Below are 22,416 nucleotides of genomic sequence, written 5' to 3'. Positions count from 1 at the left end.
CCTGTTCCCAAGCCGAAGCCCATTAGCATACACAGCCCCATTTACCGATAAATGCATGTAATTTGTTTCCAGCCTGTCACTGTTTTATGGCTGCTTCCTGTCTTGGGGCTCAAGTGATAAAGTTTTATGCAGTTGTGGGTTTGTTTATTTTTCTTTTAATTGGAGCTTTACATTTCAGGAAACAAAAAAAAAATAGTGTTTAATTTAAATCACTCATGGGTTTGCAATCCTTTGGTGCATTAAAAGGGGGAAAAGAGGGGTGAACAAATTGGTTGGGGGGGTTGGGAATTGAAGAGATCAACTGGGTAACGAAAATCAAGGTGGCTCTTATCTTGCTAAAGGGAGGAAATACCTAGTCATGTGTCTTTTCTGAAGAATAGGCCATTCTGTTGTTTTTCTCAGATGCTGCAACCCCATCTAACAGACCAGGCAAGCAGAGGTAAGGGTCCGTTTAATTGGCCAATGGAAGGGACGATTCTAGTATCTCATGTCTGTGAGATTGAGTCCCAGCCCTGCAACATGCTCACACACAACCTCGGTCAAGTTATTTATCTTACATGAGTTTCAGTCTCCTCTCCCGTAAAATAGGAAGAATAACAGCACTCGATTCGTAGATATGACAGGGTACTCGGTTGTAAGCAAGAAGAATGTATCAGAATCCACAGAAGTAGGGCTTCCCTGGTGGCGCAGTGGTTGAGAGTCTGCCTGCCGATGCAGGGGACACGGGTTCGTGCCCCGGTCCGGGAGGATCCCACATGCCGCGGAGCGGCTGTGCCCGTGAGCCATGGCCGCTGAGCCTGCGCGTCCGGAGCCTGTGCTCCGCAACGGGAGAGGTCACAACAGTGAGAGGCCCACGTACCGCAAAAATAAAAAAGAATCCACAGAAGTAAAGATGTGCACACGTGCAGGAGCAGCCCTGAACGCTCTGGCCACCGGGCAGCGCATCGTCTAGAACGCTGCTACAGCAGCACAGATTCTGCCATCCTGTCTCTGCCCTCTCACCTTTGAGCTCAGGCTCACATTCAAAGAATCCAACATGAGTGTCTGCTGGCTGACCTGTCGGCTGGCGGCAGGGAGAGGGAAGATGAGGAGGCATCCATGGAGGTAGAGCCCTGCCTGGATTCCCCCACACAAGGGAGAATCACATAAAGACATGCACAACGGCAGCGCTCCCCCAGAAGAAATGCCTACGACAATAGGATGGCCGTGGAGAATAAACAAGATAATGCACGGAAAGCCCTTAGCAACTTACCAGAACCTAGCAGATGGCCAATAAATGGCAGCTATTATTATTAGTGCTACAATTAGCATTATTTTCAGCAACTACTGCTCTGGCCACTGGGGGTGATCCAGGCAGATGACAGAAATAGACTCATTTTAGATGTATCCATGATGAGAGTCATGGGGAAAGGGTAGAACTATAGACACTCAACATATAGATAGGCCAGTGCCTCTGACACCTGAGAACATCAAGGCCACTTGTGTACTACTCTTGACATCACTGTTAGCTTGGCCACCCAGGGACCATCGTCTGCTCTGCCGCTAAACTGGTGCTGTGATGCCAGGGCCTCCTTTGCATTTTCCAGATTCCACCGTGCCACAGGCGGGCTCCTCAGCTCGGCACGTGAGGGTTCTTCCATTTTAATGACTTGCCTCAAGTCCCATGTGTGGAAAAGAGAAATCTGAGGTCCTCATGGGGCTCACTAGTAGGCTCCAACCTTGCCGTTCAAAAAGGACACAGGGGGCTTCCCTCGTGGTGCAGTGGTTGAGAATCTGCCTGCCAATGCAGGGGATACGGGTTCAAGCCCTAGTCTGGGTGGATCCCACATGCCGCCGAGCAACTGGGCCCGTGCGCCACAACTACTGAGCCTGCGCGTCTGGAGCCCGTGCTCCGTGACAAGAGAGGCCGCGACAGTGAGAGGCCCGCTCACCGCGATGAAGAGTGGCCGCCGCTTGCCACAACTAGAGAAAGCCCTCGCACAGAAACAAAGACCCAACACAGCCAAAAATAAATTTAAAAAAAAAAAAAGGACACAGGTATGCTTGCACACTTGGCTGAAGTCTAAAGATTAGCCCAGTGTAACTATGCAGAAAATGAAGCCTGACATGGCAATTCATTCTTTGCATCCCTCTGCTGTCTACAATGGGGATTTTTTTTTTTCTCTAAGGGCAGAGTTCTTACCATGGATTCAAGTCCTATTTGTCAGTGGCTTAGAGCTAAACTTCAAAGTGAAATGCTACCTTGGAAACCACGGTCCTGAAGTCATTCTGATATTGCAGAAGAAGAGAATTGTTCTCTTAAATATGTGTGGTTTGAGTTGCCTCTGACGGTCTTAAGCTGACCGTGTATTGCTTGGTCCTTCCTCACAGTCAAGGTATATGATGGTATGTACGTGATGAATCTGAGGCCTTGAAAGGCTCAGAAGGGCCATCACAGTTTTTAAAAAGAATATGTATATGTATAACTGATTCACTTTTCTGTACACCTGAAACTAACACAACATTGTAAATCAACTATACTCCAATAAGAAATTTAAAAAAAAGGAAAAGAAAAAAAGCAACAAAGCATGTTCATTATCGGGTAAAGTTTAGTGAAGTTAAAAGAAAATTTAGTATTGGGTGTAAGGTTAGTGTAATCTAGAATATGTAATTATTTAGAGAAACCATACTCCACCTCCCACCATGCCAAATCTTTCACTCATCCTAATATATTAAAGTTGTAATTCAAGTTGTGATAGTGATAATGCTAAATGATGGTAATTAATCAAAATGCAATTAAAAGTTAATGTACTGGGTAGTCATTCCTTCACCCAAACAATCTCGACACAACGTCTGCTATCTTCCAGGAATCATACAGAGTTTGGGGCCACAATGAAGAACAAAGGTAGTCAAGCACCTCAGGGTGTTCCCAGGCTAGTGGACGAAAAAGCTAGTGATTGTATAAAGATGCAGATGTAAAGAATGGACTTGAGGACACGGGGAGGGGGAAGGGTAAGCTGGGACAAAGTGAGAGTGGCATGGACGTATATACAGAACCAAATGTAAAATAGATAGCTAGTGGGAAGCAGCCGCATAGCACAGGGAGATCAGCTCGGTGCTTTGTGTCCACCTAGAGGGGTGAAATAGGGAAGGTGGGAGGGAGACGTAAGAGGGAGGGGATATGGGGATATATGTATACGTATAGCTGACTCACTCTGTTATACAGCAGAAACCAACACACCATTGTAAAGCAATTATAACATCCAATAAAGATGTTTAAAAAAAAAAAAAGCTAGTGATTGTATAAAGAAACACAAAGTAGTAAAAGTTGCCAGTACTATCAGAGGGATAAGCTACCCAGATAAGACAAGGACTTCTCTGAGGAAGTGTGGCCAATAAGTTGATACCCAAAGGATATGAGCTGGTACCAAGGTAAAGAGTGGATGGGGGTAGGTGGAGAGGAGGATATTTGGTCAGGCAGTCATCCACCTTGCCTTATCCTCACCCCTCCCTCAGAAATTCAAAGGTCCCTGAACATCATCATTTACAGGCTGGAAAATATATGCCCCTAGACCCAGCCATGGAATGGCAACAACCTAAAGGACAAAATTCTCAAATCAAACACTATTGTTTAAGTCTCTATGAACAGGTCAATGAAGATTACACAAATGAGAATAAGGTCTGGTTCATCCCTGCCCTCCATAGTACCCATTCTAGTTTTGAAGCCAATAGAAATTCATAAATAGTTAAGAAAAAACGTGTAGGTTGTTCAATGCAACAACAGAAGGTGTAGTCTTTTATTCATTCAGCAAGTATTTATTCAGCAACTATTATGGACTCAACATTGCGTAGAAAACAAAAATGACTGAGACACATTATCTGGGTCAAGAAAGATAAGGTTCACCACATACCTATCAAAATAGCCAAAACCCAGAACACGGACAGCACCAAATGCTGATGAGGATACGGAGCAACAGGAACTCTCACACATTGTTGGAGAGAATGCAAAATGGTACAGCTACTGTGGAAGACAGCTTCCTAAGAAAACAGTTTCTTACAAAACTAAACATACTCTTACCATATGACCCAGTTATCATGCACCTTGGTATTTACCCAAAGAAGCTGAAAACTTATATCCACACAAAATCTGCACATGGATATTTACAGCAGCTTTATTCATAATTGCCAGCACTTGGAAGCAACCAAGATAACCTTCAGTAGGTGAATGGTTAAATAAACTGTGGGTTATCCAGACAATGAAATATTATTTGGCACTAATAGTAATGAGTCACCAGGCCATGAAAAGATGTGGAGAAATCTTCAATGCATATTGCTAAATGAAACAAGCCAATCTGAAAAGGTCACTTCTTTGAAAATCAGACTATATAATTCTAACTACATAAAAAAGGCAAAGCTCTGAAAAAAAAGCAAAACTATGGAGACAATAAAAATAACAGTGGTTGTGGGGAAGGTGGGGTGTGTGAATAGGCAGAGCACAGGATTTTTAGCACAGTGAAAATACTCTGAATGATATAATGACAGATACATGGCATTATACATTTGTACATTTGTAAACCTAAAACAGCTCTAAAACACAGTCTTCATGGAAGAAAGAAAATAGGGTTTTCACTGCATCTTCAGAGAGAGGACAAATTGGATTGGTGGGAAAATGAAGAAATATAGCCCAGGGAGAACCCTCTTGCACTGTTGGTGGGAATGTAAATTGATAGAGCCACTATGGAGAACAGTATGGAGGTTCCGTAAAAAACTACAAATAGAACTACCATACGACCCAGCAATCCCACTACTGGGCATATACCCTGAGAAAACCATAATTCAAAAACAGTCATGTACCACAATGTTCATTGCAGCTCTATTTACAATAGCCAGGACACGGAAGCAACCTAAGTGTCCATCAACATATGAATGGATAAAGAAGATATGGCACATATACACAATGGAATATTACTCAGCCCTAAAAAGAAATGAAATTGAGTTATTTGTAGTGAGGTGGATGGACCTAGAGACTGTCATACAGAGTGAAGTAAGTCAGAAAGAGAAAAACAAATACTGTATGCTAACACATATATATGGAATCTTAAAAAAAAAAAGGTTCTGAAGAACCTAGGGGCAGGACAGGAATAAAGATGCAGACGTAGAGAATGGACTTGAGGACACGGGGAGGGGGAGGGGTAAGCTGGGACGAAGTGAGAGAGTGGCATGGACATATATACACTACCAAATGTAAATAGATAGCTAGTGGGAAGCAGCCACATAGCACAGGGAGATGAGCTCGGTGCTTTGTGACCACTTAGAGGGGTGGGATAGGGAGGGTGGGAGGGAGATGCAAGAGGGAGGGGATATGGGGATGTATGTATACGTATAGCGGATTCACTTTGTTATACAGCAGAAACTAACACACCATTGTAAAGCAGTTATACTCCAATAAAGAGGAAAGAAATATGAAAGAAGAAATATGAAAAAAGAAAGAAAGAAATATAGCCCAGGGAGATGTAATGGAGGAAATAAAGTCAGAGAAAAGGGACAAAATGCCCAGTTTAGTTGTAGCTGAGTAGTTGATCAAGTTGGCCAACTCTGCCCACTCTGTACCCAAGGCAGAAAATAATAACTGATGTCCATTCCACTCTTCTTAGATTTCAGGAATCTTTCTTTCCAGGCAGCCACTCCTGATAAGTTGAAATATGAAACTTATCCAGCAAAATTGTGGCACCATTAACAGAAACAGGGGAGAGAAGAAAGAGAGCTGAGCTTGGAGGGAAATGCAAAGGGCTAATTTAATTTGTTGGTAAGGTTGTGTCTAGGAGCAAACTAGTAAAATTCAGCAAAACCTATTAACCTGGGAATCAGCCTCAGAAAGATGCTTCTTGATCAATATTCACTCTCTTGAGCCCTCTTTGCTAGAGAAAACCACAAAGTCTGGCTACTTTGGATAGGTATGAATAAGCTCTTCATTTAAGAGGCTACATAATCATGGAAACCATGTAGCGAAATGAGTGAATGCAGAAGTCTGCTAATGGACTGGATCAGGGTTTTTCAAATTACATTCATTCATATCATTCCTGTTAGTGAGTGTAAAAGAGGTGGTAATAGACATACTAGCAACTAACCAAGAAGTTGTCCTTGAAAGATGAAAGAAGAATTGAAATAGAGGGACTTCCCTAGTGGTCCAGTGGTTGAGATGTTGCCTTCCAATACAGGGGGTGCGGGTTCAATCCCTGGTCGGGCAGCTAAGATCCCACATGCCCCAAGGCCAAAAAACCAAAACATAAAACAGGAGCAGTGGGGCTTCCCTGGTGGCGCAGTGGTTGAGAGTCCGCTTGCCAATGCAGGGGACAGGGGTTTGTGCCCCAGTCCGGGAAGATCCCACATGCCGCGGAGCGGCTGGGCCCGTGAGCCATGGCCGCTGAGCCTGCGCGTCCGGAGCCTGTGCTCCGCGTATGGAAAAAAAAAACAAAAAAACAAAAAAAACAAAACAGGAGCAGTATTGTGACAAATTAAAAAAAAGAAGACTTTAAAAAATGGTCCACATCAAAAAAGTCTTTAAAAAAGAATTGAAAGAACGTATACCTGTGTGAGTTAAACTTTACCTATGTTAGGTCTGTGTGCCCCCCAAAACCCATCTATCAGACCATGTAAGTCTCAAATCTTTGAAACATTGGACAATGCATAATTGGCTAAGTTTTACTGAACCTGGACCAGTCACCATATTAAAAGCTTTATATTCCAAACAACTCCAGTTTATATATGAGAAAAAAAATGGGATGTGAGGTTAAGAAATTTCCCTGGGTCATACTACCAGGAAATGGTTGAGCTGGGATTCAAACCTAGTCAGCCTAGCTCCAGAGGCCATCCTCTAACTAGAATACTATGCTGGCTGGCCACAGACTGAAGCATCTCTGTAGAGTGATGTGGGAAGGTTGACCTCACAGGTTGCTGAAGGTGTCAGGGACAGAGAGGAGGGTCTCTGGAAATGCAGAGTTTTGACGGATTGCATATACCCCACAGTTGTAAGAACACAGAGAATAGCATTTAACTAATAGAGAAAGTTAAGGTAGGGCCTCCACGGGTAAGAACACCATACGAATAGACATTTTCAAAGAACATAATTTAATATAGTGTATTAAATACAAATTCAAGATTGTGATTGACTATATATATATCACACATACATACATACACACGGGGTGGGGAAGGAGGGAGAATGTCTAAGGTAATATTTATTTACTGGTCGGAGTTTAGTGCAGGAAGCAAAAACCACTCTAGATATCTTGAGAAGCATGAGATTTAAATCTGGGATTAGATGCTTGCAAAATCGGCGGAAGTGTTAGCTGAATGGAATTCAAAAGGTTGCCTCTAGGTTCCTGTAGGAGTATAAGAACTGTTCACCTAGTCTTTCCAGCTTTCCACCTTCTCGGAACACTTCCTAGCCCCTCTGTGGTTAGGTGGGACTTGTGACTAGTTATGACCATTGGATTTTGAGAGTAAGTGACATGTACTGCTTCCAGGTCAGAGCATTTAATTGCTAGCACAATATCCCTACACCTTACCACCCCTCTGCCCCAGTACCCAGCAAAGATAGAGCTGATAGCTGCTGCATCAGTGTGGACCCTAGCATGAGGAGACACGAGGCACAGCTCCTCAGCAATCCACAGCCAGCACATAGCAGAAACAAGAAATAAAGCTTGATTGTAAGGAAAAAAAACCAAAACACTTAAGATTTCGAGGTTGTTTGTTACCACAGCAGCACCGCGCCTACGCTGACTGAAACGGGTTCTGACTTCAAAATTATAACTCCCATAGCCGTGATCCAGAGGACAGGGACTATTGCTGCCAGTGAGGTGTCAGGCTATGGCTGTTTCCGCAGCTCCCACCACTGCTGAAGCCACAGCTTCTCCAGAAGGTGAAGCTAGGTAAACAGTGACTGAGAAGTCCAGCTACTGCCAACATTCACATATATCAGCAGCACAAAATCTCAAGGGGAAAGAAAAAAAGGAAAAGGATGGTCTTTGCCTCTCTTCTACCTTCAAGATCGCAAGGGCGTCTCCTTACCAAAATCTAAACTGCACCCAGAATCCTAGTGGCCAAAGAGTCAGGAGAATGTGGTTCTTAGCCTTGTAGCCCCTGTGATGAGGGGTATGGGGACACAGAAGGTGATGGAAACAGATGCTGAGTGCCAAGACACGACATCTAGCACAAACTCTCAAAGTGTGCTCCAGGGAGCCTCTGCCTCAGAACTGTTGGGGGTGCCTACCACCAGATGGCAAACATATACACTCAGAATCTCTGGGCATCTGCATTTTAACAAGGGCCTCAAGAATCCTTCAACACACACTAAAGATTGAGGTCCTCTGGTTTATAGCAAAAGGAATTTACCTATAAACGTGATGGGAGAGGTGGGAAGAAAAAGATTCAAAGCAAAATGGCTCCTATGTGAAAATTGTTTTAATATTTTAATGCCCCCTATAAAGCTCGTGTTTCTTGCATAGTTTTAAATCACATTAAAGTTGCAAATCATAAAAGTTAGATTTAGACTTCACAGAAAATAAAACCCAACACCTTCATTTTAAAAACTAGGAAAATGAAGCACAGACAGGTTAAGAATTTTCCTTAAAATACTTTTAGTGAGACAGAATTTTGTGGACCAAAGAAATGACTGAAAACCAAATAAATTAGATTTAACCTCAGAGGGCAAGTCTATTCACCAGCCACCTGAGTATTACCCACAGATCCCAGGAAACCCTGAATGCAGAAGTTACAAATGGGTAGCCCTCAAGCCACAGCTGTATTCTTTCATTGATATTATACACTGTGCATTCTTTTAACATTTGAGCTAACATCTAAAATTTGGGAGATTTCATGTAAAAATCTATATATCTGGTTTCTTTTGAAAAAGTAGAAGAACTAACCATTTGGAGACCACATCCCCAACTGACAGCTGGCTCCTCTGGGAAGCAGATGCCGACCCCTCTACTTTACTACAATCTCCACCCTTCCTTACTGTCTCCTGGAATTTCAGGCTGAGGGTCGACGGCCCTTATCACCATGCTTGAAATAGTCTCTTTTACCATAAAGAAAGATTTCTTGAGCAGAAACAGACTCACAGACATAGAGAACAGACTTGTGGTTACCAAGGGGGAGGGGGCTGGGCGAGGGATGGACTGGGAGTTTGGGGTTAGCAGATGCAAACTATCACATAGAGAATAGATGGACAACAAGGTCTTGCTGTAAAGCACGGGGAACTATATTCAGTGTCCTGGAATAAACCATAATGGAAAAGAATATGAAGAAGAATATATCTAGATAGATAGAACAGAAAAAAGAAAGTTTTCTAGTAACTCTACGTTGATCAAAAGCACAGAAACAAATATAGACCAGTGAGGCTGTGTGAGGTCTTAGACCTTCCCATTTCATCCTTTTTATGGCCAACCTCACCACCGCCCCTCCCAACCCCCCAAACAATTTGCTTCTCTGGCATTAGAGCAGGTGGTATCATTTAGGCCCTGAGATCAGCACCGTGGCATAAGGTCTGAACTCCAATTGAGGAGAGCCCTCACCTGGCCACCTGAAAAACAACACCCTGGAGAGCTCGCTATTTTTATATGCTGGCACGCAGGGCAGTGAGAGCACGTCTCCGTACAGGATACCACAGCGCTGTGTGTTTGAGGCAATTAGCTCGGCTCTAAAATTAGCAGTTAAATAAATGTTAATGAACAGCTGTTCCCAATAAACAGGATAAATTGAAATTAATAATTGCTGTATTCATTTAACAAATGAATTACCCACTTTTTAAATACAACGACATCACATGTGTGATCTCCTGCCAAGCCAGCCTAGGAAAATTTATTTAGTGGTGAAATGGGACAGACTGGGAGCTGAGCAGGGCAGATGCTGTGCGGCCCAGTCTGACAATACCGAGAAAACATGTGACTGCTTTGCTTGCTTTGACTTTAAAAGGTAAAAATAGCTGACAGACTTAACTGCTTATGGATCTTTAAAGAACCCAACTGTGTTATGTCCCAGGGGGGAAAAAAAACAAAAAAAAAACTGCTAGCAACATCGAGTTCTTGGGCAGTGAGAAGGGCATGAGCTTTAGAGGGACAGATCTAGATCCTGTAAGTCAAGTAGTTAGCACGACGTGTGCCACATAACATTTGCTTATTACATATTCATTTCCCTGTACATGGTAAAGGAAAAGGCAGATTCCAAAAAGGAACCAACTTACAGGTAAACTGAACATTGATCTGCCGGAGCCCCAGCTTTCATCCTTCACAAAATGGCCATCTATTGTGCCAGATGCTGTTCCAGGCGGGGATGCAGTGTGACAAGGGCTCTGCCTGGTGGAGGTCTCACCCGGGCTCCTCGTGAGGCACAAGAACTTCCCAGGGAGTGCCCTTAGAGACTAGAGTACAGCGGGGGAGGGACTGGGTGGCTCCCACCGGGATCACAGAGCAAGTGAGGGAGCGCTTCCCTGAGAGGACAAATAAGCCAACACCTGCAGGAGAACAGAAGTCTGCCAAGAGAAGATCTCCAGGAAGAGCATTCCAGAGAAAAAAGCAAGTGTCAAGATGTTCAAGTGGGAAAGTGTTCTGGCATATTCCAGCAAGAAGATCAGTGTGGTTAGAGCACAGTGATACTATCTGATTTTCATTTCTAAAAGATCACTCTGTGTGCCATGTGGGACAAAGGCAGAAGGACGGAGATGAGAAGAAAGGTCTGGAAGACAGTGGCTTCAACTAGGGTTTGCCATAGATTGCCCAACCTACCTCTTCCTATGCAAAGGCATCCTCCCCACCCCAGAAACTCACATAGCACATCGTGTTCATCACAAAATACAAGGTCATGACTGACAGAAGGGTTACAGCAACAACTAGTGGAGTCTTACACGCTCTCCCTCTGGCCTGGAGCTGGGCCTTGAAGGTGATGACGGGGCTGTACATAAGATCTTCCTAAGCTTTCTCCATTCACTCTCCTGTCCCTCTCCCTACTCCCAACATCCACACTGCTCGTTATCAGAGTGCTTTGCATGTGGAGGGACTCAATAACGATCATGTGTTTAAAATATTAATCTACCACAGGCATGTGCAATATTTCAGAATGAATAAGAGATCTTAGCCCGGTCTGAATCCCAACTCTACCACCTTCTGTGTGTACAATCCTGGACAATTTACTTAACCTTCTTCATGTGTCAGGAGAAGATCAATAATGGGAAGATCTTTGGACATAAGTGTGTCAAGCATATAGTCAGTCAGTGCTCAGTCAATGTCAGCTCTTAGTAATAGGCCCCTAGTACACAAAGGTCTTCTCTCTGATTGACACAAATCCTGTTCCACTGATGGCCAACATATGGCTGTAAAATAGTTCCATTCAAAATGAGAAACAAAGTTGGCGGTAAAATTACTTAATAGACAGGACATTTGAAGTTTTAGATAAAAACTAATTTATGAATCAAATTAGTGGCAAACTCATTAGTCTCAGCAGGCATCTCTTTGGATCCAATATAAGGTGCTCAAAATTTTACAGCAATAGAACATCAATATAGGCAAAGTTAGGTGAGACAGAACCCTCATCCACGGACGAAAAAGGTATAAAATCATAGAGCCAGTTTAGAGGCAAATTTGGCCGTATCTGATACATTTTGAATGAGCATAAACTTCAACCCACCAGTTTCACTTCTCGAATATCTCTTCTGGCATATGACACCTGCTATGGTCTGAAGGTTTAAGTACCCCCCAAAATAATTCACGTTGGAATCCTAACATTCAATGTGATGGTATTAAGTGGTGGGGCCTTTGGGGGTGATTAGGTCATGACGGTGGAGTCCTCAAGAATTGGATTAGTGGTCTTATAATATAGACCCATGGAGCTCCCTAGCCCCCTTCCAGCCTGTGAGGACACAGCAAGAAGTTATCAGTCTGCAAACCTGGAAGAGAGCCCCCACATGGTCATGCTGGCACCCAGATCTTGGACTTCCAGACTCCAGAACTGTGTGAGATACATTTCTGTTGTTTATAAGCCACCCAGTCTGTGGTATTTTATTACAGTAGCCTGAACAGACTAAGATAGCAGCCAAGTGTGCACAAGAAACACTGTCCAAGGGTATCCATCACGGTACTGTTTGTAAGTGAAAAGCTGGAAATAACTTAAATGATTACCCGTGGAGAAGTAGCTGAACAAATTACAATATTTTCACAATATGGAATACTATGCAGCGGTGACTGAAATGCAGTAGATATGTACTAACATGCTAAGATCTCTAAAACATATTATACTGGGGAAAAAAACAAGTTGAAATATTATATGTGGGGAAGATGTAAAAATAATGCCATGTAATTTTATATACACGTTTGCACGACAGAGATTGCTAGTTGCCCAGTCTACTTGCTATTTAATAATAGAACCATGATTTTATTGGTTTGTAGCAATTAATTCAGCCAAAAGACTACAGTTCCCAGGATCTCTTGCATCTAAGCATAGCATTATGACTAAATTCTGGTCAATGAGATGTACTCAGAAGTGAAAGACCTCCTTCCTTCTATGTCTGGCCTGGGATGTGGACAGAATGGTTAGTGCTTTGCCACCATCATGGACCAGGAGGTGACCTTGAGGATGGAGACAATGGAAAGAGGAGGGCAGACTGGCGCCTGGATCCCTGAGAACAACCTGGCGCCACCATGCCAACCCTGGCATGTGAGAAAGAAACTTCTGTTTTATTTTAAGCTATTCTTATTTGAGGTTTCCCTATCATACACAGCCAAATCTAATCCTAAGTCAGAGAGTAGGCAAATCCAACTGTCTACAAAGATACGCACTAAGCTAATTTCAGTTATTCATCTCTGGGGAGAGGAGGAAAGGAGTGCAGTTACAGAGAGAAGTCCAAGGAAAACAGGGCTTGTTCATACTTGATTCTTTAGAATTCATTCATGTGTTTGTACACCTAAAAACTGATTTTTAAATAAGGGGGAAACATCCATGTTAAATTAAAAAGAGAAAGAGTCTGAGGAAGCAGCAGCTGGCAGAGCCCAGGGCCTCAGCTGCTCCAGAGCTGCTTTTTACCAGGCTAGCCTGCTGCAGCCCCAGAAGGGCTGGGTCATCATAGCAACCACCCCACCAGAGGACTCTTACCTGGGCACCCCCATCAGAGACATTTCACCTGTGGAATGACCGCCCCAAACCCTCCAGCAGGCCATAAGCCTGGTTCCCTCCCAATAAAAACAAACACCAGATGAGATATTTGTGGGGCTCTGTAGTCACTGAATCATCAGACTCCAGAGGCAAGGGTTAGGTTCAATCACCTTCCCTGTCGGAGAATTGTTTTCTCTTTCGAGATCAGTATTTATAAGTTGGGAGGGAGCTGTACGGAAGTGACAGAGATGATGCTGTTTCGGCATTCTCCCGTGTGATAAGAGTGACGCCATACGACTCCATCCTGTGTCAGCAAAGAGTCCAGGATAAAAGGCTGACTTACAAATTCTGCTGGTCCCCAAATAACAGAGGGACGGGAAGCTAATTAGCCAGGTGTAGGAGGACATGGGGCACGTCACTAAGATTTTAAGTCCATATTCAATTCACATTCACCAGCTTCACATTTTTAGCAACATCAGCAAGGACTCCCAGATGTATCACAGTGGGGCACGAATGGAGAGCGACCCTCCCTGATTTCGACAGATCTGTCCTCATTTACCTGCAGACTTGGCCAAAGCACAACCCTGAAGAGCCCAACCATCAGCTTCCTCTATGCCCACACCTGTGAAGCCTGGCCTGGGCAGACCCACCAATTCTGCTGTTTCAGAGTAACAGGCCTTAATTTGTCCTAATTCTCAAACCTTCCACACTCTGTCCCCTGCTATTTACTGGCTGCTATCAAGAAAACAGGAGTGGCCACTTCCAAACAGCAAATGCTCCCTGTGTCTGCACCCATCTGCCACCTGCCCTCTTCCACAGCAGACAACTAACTGCCCTCCTCCTATTTAAGGCCAGTCCCCAACACGGGATCTGGATCCCCTGCCTCCCGACTTCCCAAAGCAGTTGCCACTCCTTAGGCTGTTTCAGTGTGTCTGGAGTGATCAGTCTCTCTTTCACCTCTGCATCATTCTCTCCAACACACACATTGGCTCTAGTGAAGAACAGGGACCAGTGCTGTTAAAAGGAGGCATGAGAAATATCAGGAAGGTTTCCCAGAGGAAGCAGTTGTTGAACAAGATCTGAAGAATGAGAAGGAGTTAACTGGGAAAAAAGGGAAAAAATAATATCCCAGGCAGTGGGACCCTGCGTATTCATAGATCCTATGAAAAAACAAAGAGTTCACATGGTACTTTGAAATTCAACTGTTAGAATCACCCAGGTATTTTTATTTGCAAATATAAATTCTGAAGAAGGATAGTCTTCCAGATATATAATAACAAAGTAATCTATATCTGTTAGCTGTCTTGATCCATTCGGGCTGCTATAACAAAATCCCACAGACTGGGTGGCTTATAAAAAACAGAAATGTGCTTCTAACAGTTCTGGAAGCTAGAAGTCCAAGATCAGGGTGCCAGCATTGTCAGGTGAGAGCCCTCTTCCTGGTCACAAACTTCTCATTCGACCCCCACATGGCAGATGGGGCTAGGGAGCTCTGTGGGGTCTCCTTGAGAAGGGTGCTAATTCCATGAATGAGGGCTCTGCCCTCATGACATAATCACCTCCCAAATGCTCCACCTCCTAACACCGTCACCTTGGGGGTTAAGATTTCAACATATGAATTTTGGAGGAACACAAACACTCAGACCATAGCAGTAGCCAATATCCACATGAGGCAATTTTAACTAAAATTAAATAAAATGAACTATCCAGTTCCTCAGTTTCACCAGCCACATTTCATATTGGACAGTACAAAGAGAGAACATTTCCATCACCATACAAAGGGCTATTGGACCTTGCTGATCTAAACCACTGGAAGCAGGGAGGTGAATAGGAGTTTGGGGTTCTGTTTGATTTTATTTGTAAATACATTTTTTGGATTAATTATAGAAGATCAGTAAACTAATGATCTGTGGTTAATATTACAAATTTGGTGAACAATATTCTTCAACAAACATGTTAACAAATGCTGTTTTACTTATAAGCAGCTTCAAAGTTACAGGTCTACAATCCTTGGAAGATAACTATTCAACCCAATCACAGAATATTACTGGGAAGTTTCTTTGCCCTTTTTAAGTAAACACTTAGAAATGCAACTTTTTACTGATAAGATAATCAGTACATATTTAACTCAAATTTTATGGTTCCCAGTTTGTCAATATTCCCTATCCTTTTCCTTTAGGTCTCTAAATAAAAGATAAAGAATAACCGTAACTCGAAACTCTTATGTCTACACCACCTTTACTCAGTGCTTCTCATCCAGTTCCACAGAACTTGTTGCCTGTGATTTCAACTATAACTTTAAGCAAAGCTCTCTTGGGAGGTTTAAAATAGATTTGTTCCAAAGCTGTGAGGTGAAGGAACATGGTAACTGCAAGGCCAGGGTGGCTGGAGTGCAAAGAGGAGGAGATGGTTGAGATAAATCGGGAGAAACAGGCATGGAGAGGTCTATCTTTAACATAAGGAACACTAAGAGGCCCCTGGAGGATTATAAGAGTACAAGGAAGACCTCCTAGAGAAATGGAAATAAAAACAAAAATAAACAAGTGGGACCTAATGAAACTTAAAAGCTTTTGCACAGCAAAGGAAAACAAAAACAAGACAAAAAGACAACACTCAGAATGCAAATGAAGGAACTGTTGAACCATTAATCTCCAAAATTTACAAGCAGCTCATGTAGCTCAATATCAAAAAAAAAAAAAACCCAATCCAAAAATGGGCAGAAGACCTAAATAGACATTTCTCCAAAGAAGATATACAGATTGCCAACACACACATGAAAGGATGCTCAACATCACTAATCATTAGGGAAATGCAAATCAAAACTACAGTGAGGTATCACCTCATACCAGTCAGAATGGCTATCAGCAAAAATTCTACAAACAATAAATGCTGGAGAGGGTGTGGAAAAAAGGGAACCCTCTTGCATGGTTGGTGGGAATGTAAATTGATACAGCCACTACGGAGAACAGTATGGAGGTTCCCTAAAAAACTAAAAATAGAACTACCATACGACCCAGCAATCCCACTACTGGGGATATACCCTGAGAAAACCATAATTCAAGAAGAGTCACGTACCACAATGTTCACTTCAGCTCTATTTACAATAGCCAGGACATAGAAGCAACCTAAGTGTCCATCGACAGATGAATGGATAAAGAAGATATGGCTGCTGCTGGATAGGAACTAATCAGAGAGAAAGAGGAGGAAGACAGAGAAGGAGGGTGCCCAGGGCTTTCCCAATCACAAATCTCACCTCCACTCCAACTCTCTTTATACTTTTCTTGCAAAAATAGTAACAGAACTGAGGAGGTGGTGGGGTTTCCAAAAACAAAAATTGTAACCTTCAAAAATTTGGGGAAGGCAAAAATCCCATCCACTGCAAATCTCAGTTAAAAAGTAAAGATTTCTCAACAGTGGTGTCACAAGATTGACCACACTGATCACAAGCCGTGTGGATGACAGGCTCTTGGTGCTCCAGCCAGACCTCAGGGCTGTGCCTCTGAGGTGGGAGAGCCAACTTCAGGACACTGTCCACAAGAGACCTCCCAGCTCCACATAGTATCAAACGGCGAAAATCTCCCAGAGATCTCCATCTCAACACCAACACCCAGCTCCATTCAACGACCAGCAAGCTACAGTGCTGGATACCCTATGCCAAACAACTAGCAACACAGGAACACAACCTCATGCATTAGCACAGAGGCTGCCTAAAATCATAATAAGGCCACAGACACCCCAAAACACAACACCAGACGTGGACCTGCCCACCAGAAAGACAAGATCCAGCCTCATCCACCAGAACACAGGCACCAGTCCCCTCCACCAGGAAGCCTACACAACCCACTGAACCAACCTTAGCCACTGGGGACAGACACCAAAAACAATGGGAACTATGAACCTGCAGCCTGCGAAAAGCAGACCCCAAACACAGTAAGTTAAGCAAAATGAGAAGACAGAGAAACACACAACAGATGAAGGAGCAGGGCAAAAACCCACCAGAACTAACAAAATGAAGAGGAAATAGGCAGTCTACCTGAAAAAGAATTCAGAATAATGAGAGTAAAGATGATCCAAAATCTTGGAAATAGAATGGAGAAAATACAAGAAACGTTTAACAAGGACCTAGAAGAATGAAAGAGTAAACAAACAGTGATGAAAAAAGCAATAAATGAAATTAAAAATTCTCTAGAAGGGATCAATGGCAGAAGAACGGATAAGTGACCTGGAAGATAAAATACTGGAAATAACTACTGCAGAGCAGAATAAAGAAAAAAGAATGAAAAGAACTGAGGACAGTCTCAGAGACCTCTGGGACAATATTAAATGCACCAACATTCGAATTATAGGGGTCCCAGAAAAAGAAGAGAAAAAGAAAGGGATTGAGAAAATATTTGAAGAGATTATAGTTGAAAACTTCCCCAATATGGGAAAGGAAATAGTTAATCAAGTCCAGGAAGCACAGAGAATACCATACAGGATAAATCCAAGGAGAAACATGCCAAGACACATATTAGTCAAACTATCAAAAATTAAATACAAAGAAAAAATGTTAAAAGCAGCAAGGGAAAAGAGACAAATAACACACAAGGGAATCCCCATGAGGTTAACAGCTGATCTTTCAGCAGAAACTCTGCAAGCCAGAAGGGAGTGACAGGACATATTTAAAGTGATGAAGGAGAAAAACCTACAACCAAGATTACTCTACCCAGCAAGGATCTCATTCAGATTTGACAGAGAAATTAAAATCTTTACAGATGAGTAAAAGCTAAGAGAATTCAGCACCACAAAACCAGCTTTACAACAAATGCTACAGGAACTTCCCTAGGCAGGAAACACAAGAGAAGGAAAAGACCTACAATAACAAACCCAAAACAATTAAGAAAATGCTAATAGGAACACACATATCGATAATTACCTTAAATATAAATGGATTAAATGCTGCAACCAAAAGAAATAGACTGGCCAAACGGGTACAAAAACAAGACCCGTATATATGCTGTCTATGAGAGACCCACTTCAGACCTAGGGAAACATACAGACTGAAAGTGAGGGGATGGAAAAAGATATTCCATGCAAATGGAAATCAAAAGAAAGCTGGAGTAGCAATTCTCATATCAGACAAAATAGACTTTAAAACAAAGACTATTACAAGAGACAAAGAGGACACTACATAATGATCCAGGGATCAACGCAAGAAGAACATATAACAATTGTAAATATTTATGCATCCAACATAGGAGCACTTCAATACATAAGGCAAATGCTAACAGCCATAAAAGGGGAAATCGACAGTAACATAATTGTAGTAGGGGACTTTAACACCCCACTTTCACCAATGGACAGATCATCCAAAATGAAAATAAATACAGAAACACAAGCTTTAAATGACACATTAAACAAGATGGATTTAATTGATATTTATAGGACATTCCAACCAAAAACAACAGAATACACTTTCCTCTCAAGTTCTCATGGAACATTCTCCAGGATAAATCATATCTTGGGTCACAAAGCAAGCCTTGGTACATTTAAGAAAATTGAAATTGTATCAAGTATCTTTTCCGACCACAATGCTATGAGACTAGATATCAATTACAGGAAAAAATCTGTAGAAAAATACACACACATGGAGGCTAAACAACACACTACTTAATAACCAAGAGATCACTGAAGAAATCAAAGAGGAAATCAAAAAATACCTAGAAACAAATGACAATGAAAACACGACGACTCAAAACCTATGGGATGCAGCAAAAGCAGTTCTAAGAGGGAAGTATATAGCAATACAATCCTACCTTAAGAAACAAGAAACACCTCAAATAAACAACCTAACCTTACACCTAAAGCAATTAGAGAAAGAAGAACAAAAAAACGCCAAAGTTAGCAGAAGGAAAGAAATCATAAAGATCAGATCAGAAATAAATGAAAAAGAAATGAGGGAAATGATAGCAAAGATCAATAAAACTAAAAGCTGTTTCTTTGAAAAGATAAACAAAATTGATAAACCATTAGCCAGACTCATAGAAAAAAGGGAGAAGACTCAAATCAATAGAATTAGAAATGAAAAGGGAGAAGTAACTACTGAACCTGCAGAAATACAAAGGATCATGAGAGATTACTACAAGAAACTCTATGCCAATAAAATGGACAACCTGGAAGAAATGGACAAATTCTTAGAAATGCACAACCTGCCAAGACTGAACCAGGAAGAAATAGAAAATATGAACAGACCAATCACAAGCACTGAAATTGAAACTGTGATTAAAAATCTTCCAACAAACAAAAGCCCAGGACCAGATGGCTTCACAGGCAAATTCTATCAAACATTTAGAGAAGAGATAACACCCATCCTTCTCAAACTCTTCTAAAATATAGCAGAGGGAGGAACACTCCCAAACTCATTCTACGAGGCCACCATCACCCTGATACCAAAACCAGACAAAGATGTCACAAAGAAAGAAAACTACAGGCCAATATCACTGATGAACATAGATGCAAAAATCCTCAACAAAATACTAGCAAACAGAATCCAACAGCACATTAAAAGGATTATACACCATGATCAAGTGGGGTTTACCCCAGGAATGCAAGGATTCTTCAATATACACAAATCAATCAATGTGATACACCATATTAACAAATAAAAGGAGAAAAACCACACGATCATCTCAATAAATGCAGACAAAGCTTTCAACAAAATTCAACACCCATTTATGATAAAAACCCTCCAGAAAGTAGGCATAGAGGGAACTTTCCTCAATATAGTAAAGGCCATATATGAAAAACCCACAGCCAACATCATCCTGAATGGTGAAAAACTGAAACCATTTCCACTAAGATCAGGAACAAGACAAGGTTGCCCACTCTCACCACTATTATTCAACTTAGTTTTGGAAGTTTTAGCCACAGCAATCAGAGATGAAAAAGAAATAAAAGGAATCCGAATCGGAAAAGAAGAAGTAAAGCTGTCACTGTTTGCAGATGACATGATACTATACATAGAGAATCCTAAAGATGCTACCAGAAAACTACTAGAGCTAATCAATGAATTTGGTAAAGTAGCAGGATACAAAATTAATGTACAGAAATCTCTTGCATTCCTATACATTAATGATGAAAAATATGAACGTGAAATTAAGAGAACACTCCCATTTACCATTGCAACAAAAAGAATAAAATATCTAGGAATAAACCTACCTAAGGAGATAAAAGACCTGTAGGCAGAAAATTTTAAGACACTGAAGAAAGAAATTAAGGATGATACAAATAGATGGAGAGATATACCATGTTCTTGGATTGGAAGAATCAACATTGTGAAAATGACTCTACTACCCAAAGCAATCTACAGATTCAATGCAATCCCTATCAAACTATCACTGGCATTTTTCACAGAACTAGAACAAAAAATTGCACAATTTGTTTGGAAACAAAAAAGACCCAAAATAGCCAAAGCAACCTTGAGAAAGAAAAACGGAGCTGGAGGAATCAGCCTCCCTGACCTCAGACTATACCACAAGCTAGAGTAATCAAGACAGTATGGTACTGGCACAAAAATAGAAACACAGATCAAGGGAAGAGGATAGAAAGTCCAGAGATAAACCCATGCACATATGGTCACCTTATCTTTGATAAAGGAGGCAAGAATATACAGTGGAGAAAAGACAGCCTCTTCAATAAGTGGTGCTGGGAAAACTGGACAGCTACATGTAAAAGAATGAAATTAGAACAATCCCTAACACCATACACAAAAATAAACTCAAAATGGATTAAAGACCTAATGTAAGGCCAGACACTATCAAACGCTTAGAGGAAAACATAGGCAGAACATTCTATGACATAAATCACAGCAAGATCCTTTTTGACCCATCTCCTATAGAAATGGAAGTAAAAACAAAAATAAACAAATGGGACCTAATGAAACTTAAAAGCTTTTGCAGAGCAAAGGAAAACAAGACGAAAAGACAACCTTCAGAAAGGGAGAAAATATTTGCAAACGAAGCAACTGACAAAGGATTAATCTCCAAAATTTACAAGCAGCTCAGGCAGCTCAATATAAAAACAAACAAACAACCCAATCCAACAATGCGCAGAAGACCTAAATAGACCTTTCTCCAAAGAAGATATACAGATCACCAACAAACACATGAAAGAATGCTCAACATCATTAATCATTAGAGAAATGCACATCAAAACTACAATGAGATATCATCTCACACTGGTCAGAATGGCCATCATCAAAAAATCTACAAACAGTAAATGATGGAGAGGGTGTGGAGGAAAGGGAAACCTCTTGCACTGTTGGTGGGAATGTAAATTGATACAGCCACCATGGAGAACAGTATGGAGGTTCCTTAAAAAACTAAAAATAGAACAACCGTATGACCCAGCAATCCCACTACTGGCATATACCCTGAGAAAACCATAATTCAAAAAGAGTCATGTACCAAAATGTTCATTGCAGCACTATTTACAATAGCCAAGACACGGAAGCAACCTAAGTGTCCATCAACAGATGAATGGATCAAGAAGATGTGGCACATATATACAATGGAATATTACTCAGCCATAAAAAGGAACGAAATTGAGTTATTTATAGTGAGGTGGATGGACCTAGAGTCTGTCATACAGTGTGAAGTCAGAAAGAGAAAAACAAATACCATATGCTAACACATATGTATGGAATCAAAAAAAAAAAAAAAAAAGGTTCTGAAGAACCTAGCGGCAATACGGGAATAAAGACGCAGATGTACTAGGGAATGGACTTGAGGATACGGGGACAGGGAAGGGTAAGCTGGGACAAAGTGAGAGAGTGGCATGGACATATATACACTACCAAATGTAAAATAGATAGCTAGTGGGAAGCAGCCACATAGCACAGGGAGATCAGCATGTTGCTTTGTGACCACCTAGAGGGGTGGGATAGGGAGGGTGGGAGGGAGGGAGATGCAAGAGGGAAGAGATATGGGAACATATGTATATGTATAATGGATTCACCTTGTTATACAGCAGAAACTAACACACCATTGTAAAGCAATTATACTCCAATAAAGATGTTTACGAAAGTAAAATAAAATAAATGGCATCACAAAAAAAAGAAAAAAAACGATGTGGCACATATATACAATGGAATATTACACAGTCATAAAAAGGAACGAAATTGAGTTATTTGTAGTGAAGTTTATGGACCTAGAGTCTGTCATACAGAGTGAAGTAAGTCAGAAAGAGAATAACAAATACCGTATGCTAACACATATAAATGGAAACTAAAAAAAAAAAAAAAAAAAAATGGTTCTG

Source organism: Pseudorca crassidens, chromosome 3, assembly GCF_039906515.1.
Source record: "Pseudorca crassidens isolate mPseCra1 chromosome 3, mPseCra1.hap1, whole genome shotgun sequence".
Classification (NCBI taxonomy): domain Eukaryota; kingdom Metazoa; phylum Chordata; class Mammalia; order Artiodactyla; family Delphinidae; genus Pseudorca; species Pseudorca crassidens.
This window is presented reverse-complemented; position numbering follows the sequence as displayed.